The sequence below is a fragment of the Alligator mississippiensis genome, chromosome 1, assembly GCF_030867095.1.
Source record: "Alligator mississippiensis isolate rAllMis1 chromosome 1, rAllMis1, whole genome shotgun sequence".
NCBI lineage: Eukaryota > Metazoa > Chordata > Crocodylia > Alligatoridae > Alligator > Alligator mississippiensis.
The window spans coordinates 375,989,773-375,995,356 of NC_081824.1; the positions used below are offsets into that span (position 1 = coordinate 375,989,773).

Consider the following 5,584-nt stretch of genomic DNA (forward strand, 5'->3'; position numbering starts at 1 on the left):
AACTCTATTCTTTGTCCCCATGCCTCTTTTTTCCCAGGCCTGTTGGGACCTTCTCCTCCCCTTAGACCCTTCCTCAAACCTGCAGAGTTGCTTACCCCAGCTCAGATTTTAACCAGGAACCCTGCTGCAGCCCTACTGCCCAAGAGCTCCTCTCTCCATGGCTCTCAGGGATAGACTGCATGACCAGCTCAGGCCCTGGGGTTATATCCTGCTTGCCTGGCCCTTGTCTGGTCAGGTGACTCTCTAATTGGCCCCTGTCACACATGGCTGCTTCCCATGCCATCTGCCTTCTTTTAAAGTAGCTGGAGCACCAAGCCTCATCTACCTCTTCTACATGACTTGGTAGAAACCCCCAACATCTTACTAATGCTATATGTCTCACCGTTTATCTTCAACCAGATACATTCTGATCTTCTATCTTCTTCTTCCTGAACCAGTAAATAAGTGCATGTATTTCTGACATACAAAGCAATGTTCTTCGCCTTTTTTCCCAGCTCTCTTCTTCCAAAACAGAAAGAAGCACTCAATGTTGAAGTTCCAGTCATAAGAACTGTCCCACCAATTCTCTGTGATACCATTCTTGAGGTTGAAAAGGTATTGATGATGGTTATCAAAGCCTAATGTGAAGAAAGGGTTTAGCCTTCTTACCAAGTGGAGTAGGTGAAAGGCACTCTTAGTAGCCACTGTCACCAACTGAAGATCCATATACAGGAGGTAACAGGCTGGGGAGTCAGTGCCAATGATGGTATTGAATTCCATATACATATACAAGAATAACTGGCTGGGGAGTCAGTGCCAATGATGGTTTCTTGAGCTGGGGTCAGATAGTTGCACACTTAAGAACATATGGTATGCTCCTTCCCAAAGAGAGGACTGACCACCTCCTACCAGCAATGGTAACATCACCCCAACTGGCTTTTACAAGCCAAGATAAGGAAGGGCCCAGTAGACGTGATATATGGTACTAAGCGAGACCACTAAAACATTAGGATCTACTTAGGTCTCACCTTGGCCTGAAATGTCCTCTAGGCACCTAAACTTGGGCAACTATGCTTCCTCACAAGTCATCCAGAATAACCAATTAGACATCTGTTTCCACTTAAATTCTGTTATGTGGCAATTGATTGTTAAATTAGTCAGTGCCCTCTTTCATTTTATCAGCCATTATGAGTCACCTTGAAAGTAGGAGTCTGATGTGCTATCTCTGATATTTAATTTTTAGGTACCCTACAGTATCTTCTCCATACTGTTGTGCTGATTTCAAAGCTATGGTGGCTTGAGGTCAGATTTCTGCCAATACAGGAGATTGACTGCCAGGAAAATGACTCATCTTCAGGAGGAGCAGTGACTAATCATACCAATGACACTTAAGGAAGTGATCACATCTGGCAGGTTTTAACTGACTTGCATTAATGACAAGGTATTTATTTACAGCTGGGCATACTACCAGATTCTATAGTATGGTTCTTTATCACAATAAAGCTCAAACTCATTCTTGTGGAGAAAAAAGAGTACACTAATTTCTGTAGCACGTTGCCTTCACCACACCGGGAACATATCCCTATTTTTATAGAAGCACAATGAGTTTATTGCCCTCTACATTTCTTTTCTTATCTTACATACATGTTGCATCTGCCGTTTCACTAGTTCTGTGTCTATCTAGTATGTCCCAGTTTACACTGAAATATTTCCCAGTCTGCAAGGGATGATAGCAGTTGCAAGCAATTCAGGAGAAAGCCAACCACTTTCCATTTCTTGGTACCCTTCCAAGATTGTTTTTATCTTGGAAAACAATCTTACCTTCATTTTTCTCTTGGTACTGATCCAAAGCCCATTTAAATCAAAGGAAAAATAATCCATTCATTTTAACAGTCATATAGTGCAGGTCACCATCATATCTAAGTACTTTATAAGATTATCAAGTGAACATAGTAAGAGTAAGATTCTACCCTGTGCTTTAGGCACATAAGTGGACGTAAACACATGGGTGTGATATCAATCCATTGTGCTTGCATCCTTGAAACTTGATAATACAAAAGGTAGGTGAGACTTGCTCCTCCTCTGCTTTTTTGTGACTCACTTTTAAGTGTAAGATAACATACCATCATATGTTACAGGCATTAATAGATTTATGGTAACTTAAACAGGGTAGACTAGAATCACTTTCAGCTATTTAAATCCACTTAGATGCCTCATAGATGGAATAAGATCTGTCCCTATGCTCTTTTCCTCTCTTTCCTCTAAGCAGCAAAGTGGACTTTGATTATATCTCAGTGTAAAATTCAAATGCTGCCTCTGTAGGAATTCTGATTCAAAGTGGGATGTTTGATGTGCTGCTTTACATGTCAGCACACAGAAGACACTTTTATCTCTCAGATGCTTCACAGTAGTGCTGCAAGATGAACTCTGGGAAGAAAACAGAAGGGCAAAAGCATGTCACTATATATGCTGAGTTCTTTTCTGTTTGCAGTGTTATAAAAAAATAGTTCACATGTTCCTTTGGATGGGTTACTGAAATTTATACAGACTCACCCCTGTGTGATACTTTGCATTGGTAATGTCTAAATAAAATGTTATATCACTAAGCTGAAGGTCATTGAACTGGCTGAGGAACATGACACATATCTTTTAATCAAAGAAAGGCAGGCCAAATTAAAGAGAGTTTTGTAGCCAACATCTAAGCTAAAATCTTGTCCTATGAAAGGGAAGATTAATGTATTTGTCTTGGGAATGTATTCTCTGAATATCAATTTTCTTATTTACTATTTCCTATAAAGGTCTGTAGGGACACCTTGTGGATTTGAATCTGTTTTGTCTAAGCTGTTTGCCAGTGGGATGTACTACAGAGCGGTCCTGCCAATAATCTTGCAGTGAAAGACTTGAGTTTCTTATAAAGAAATTCTCTAAGGGCAATTAAGGACACACAGTTGGCTTTCTGTCATATACTTTCATAAACCAAAGTCACACATCAAATGTTGAAAGGTTGGAAAAAAGGAAGCTGGAATCCAAATGTAGAGTTTTGATATAGGGAATGGCAAGACTATTGTTTTACGTTAACAATATGGAGCCAAATACATCCTTGAAGTGTGCTTACTGAAGTCGATAGATTTACACTGTGTGATGAATGAGATGAATTTGACCTGTAACTCAGGCTTGTCAAGAAACATCAGAAAACTGAGAGACTGAAGAGCTTAATAGAGTCTTCATTTCCCCATGAATAACTAGCACATAGAAAATACTTCTGTTTATTTCGCCATTCATTGGTGTGGTTGATTGATGGTTTTCACATGCTAATCTCTCTCTCTTTCTCTCACTCTCCCCACCTTTCTTTCTCTCTCATGACCCGAAAGGTAAAAAGCAGGAGGAGAAGTAGAGGAAAAAAGATCCAGTAAATCATACAAAATATATGACAGAATTGGTTACATTGAGATTAGAATCTGGAATCAGCAGGTAGCCACATGAAATGCCAAAGACTGGTGACACAAAGAATGATAATAGATACAATTTGTGTGTGTATAATACTATGTAAAATATCATTTATAAACATAAAATTATGTTTACAATTTTAAATCAAACAGTAAATTGCTACAGATTTAAAATTGGGAAAACAAGCACTGAAAAGATAGGAAATACCATGTTTCACAGACTGTTAAGTCTGGAAAAGACTTTGAAAGTCATCTAGTCCAAGTCAGTGCACAGATGTAGGATATATACTCCTAAATCATCCCAGGAATATTTCCATCCAGTGTCTTCTTGAAAACCTTTAATAAGGGACATTCCACAACTTTTCTAGCTAGTTTGTTCCATTTCATATTATTCTGAGAGTTAGAAAGATTATACTGGATTTAATCTATATCTGCTTTGATACTGTTTAAAACCATTATCTCATGCCTTACCCTCTGTAACAAGGGGAAACAGTTTTTCCTCTCATTTGTTTATGGCAGCCTTTCAATTATTAGGAAACTGTTATCACATATTCCTCAATCTCCTTTGTCTGCACTAATAATACCAAGTTCTGTTAGCTTTTCCTTATGCAGCTTGCATTTCAACCCCTTTATTATGTTTGTTGCTAACTTCTGGATCTTCTCCCATTTCTTGACATTTTTCTTGTGATCTGGTCCCTGACTATTACAGCTGATAAACAATAGAGGACTCAGCAGAAACCTACGTGGAACCCTGTGTTAGACCTCATTCCATATTAACACCATTCTACTTATTTTCTTCTTTACTTATAATTATGTAATCATCTAATATGTCAGTCCAGCCCACATTTCTTCAGTTTATTCATATGAATGTTATGTGGGACTGTATCTAATGACTTATTAAAGTACAAATATACTACATCCACTGCATTCCCCTCATCTATAAACAACTATTAACCTTGGTAAAGAAGGACAGAGTTTGAGCAGGAATTTCCCATAACTGAGTTCAAAGATACATAGTCCATTAGATGAAAAGTTACTTTGAAAAAAGCAAACCTTAACAACATCACAGTTTTTTACTCACTATTTTTCTTTTCTGAACATCCTTGGAGACATATCTATGCACTTATACAAGTAAAAAAATGGAATTTTTTTTAACTTTATTCCATTAAGATCAAGAAAAATCATGACATATTGGAAATAAATTACTTGTGGCAGTATAACAATGTTGGAATTTTACTTACCATGTCTTTATTACTATAGACAAGCCAAAAAGGGTGTATTCAAACCAAAGGGGAAAAATGTTTTCTTTGCAAATGTTAGCTAAGGTACTTTAACTAATTCACAGTAAAATCCTAGTGCAGACAAGGCAGTTGTTTTTTTAATAGGTTAGCAGATAAAATTTATTTTTGAAATCCTTGCTAGTGTTCCTTCAATCTGCTACCCTGTTCCATATCTTCATTAGGATTTTACCTTATGTTAGATACTATGCTTAATTAACACAGAACAGTGATCACCAACCAGTGGATTGATCCACTGGTAGATCTTGGAGCCTCTTGTGGTAGATCTCGGAGCCACTTGAATTGGATCCGAGTCGGGGGTGGAGGTCTGTGTGTGCATGTGCAGGTCAGCCCAGCAGGTCAGTCCATGGCAAAGGGAAAGGGCTAGATCAAGGTCCCCACAGTGAGGGACAGTGCTGGAGAGGTAAAAGCAGGGGTAAGTTGAATGGGGCCCTGGCCGGAAGGGACTTACCTGCTAGGGAGGTGCACCCACAAATATTTGTTCTTCCTCTGCTTCAGTCTGCCCCCCCCCACCCCCCATTTCCTTCCCTACAGACATAGCTGCTGGGTGGGAGGGAGGGGTGGCAGTGGCACATGGTAGATCTTGGGTTGCTTTTATATGTCAAAGGTGATCTCCCACTTAAAAAGGTTGAAGACCACTGACATAAAGTAACCTTTTTTTTTTTATTCCTGGTAAATGGAAAGCTAGAGAACCATTCTAAATTAACTGGCTTTAAGCAAAAGAAATAATGTTTGACTAGGGTGCTGACCTGGGAAATTCAGAGATGAGTCTTTAATTTCCTACTGTCCAACAGACTTTCTATATAAACTTCAAAAAGTCACTTAGAAATTTTAAAAGGCATTTAGGTGCTTACTTCCCAT

General features: G+C 38.7%; 1 long non-coding RNA gene across 1 annotated transcript; it reads right to left on the reverse strand.

The window, feature by feature from the left end:
- Positions 1 to 1,886: 1,886 nt before the first annotated feature.
- Positions 1,887 to 5,275, reverse strand: LOC109283516 (uncharacterized). Its single transcript, XR_002090692.1, has 2 exons — positions 5,175 to 5,275; positions 1,887 to 2,406 (listed from the first exon to the last, which is right to left on the reverse strand). It is a non-coding gene; the product is annotated as an uncharacterized LOC109283516 (long non-coding RNA).
- Positions 5,276 to 5,584: the final 309 nt, after the last annotated feature.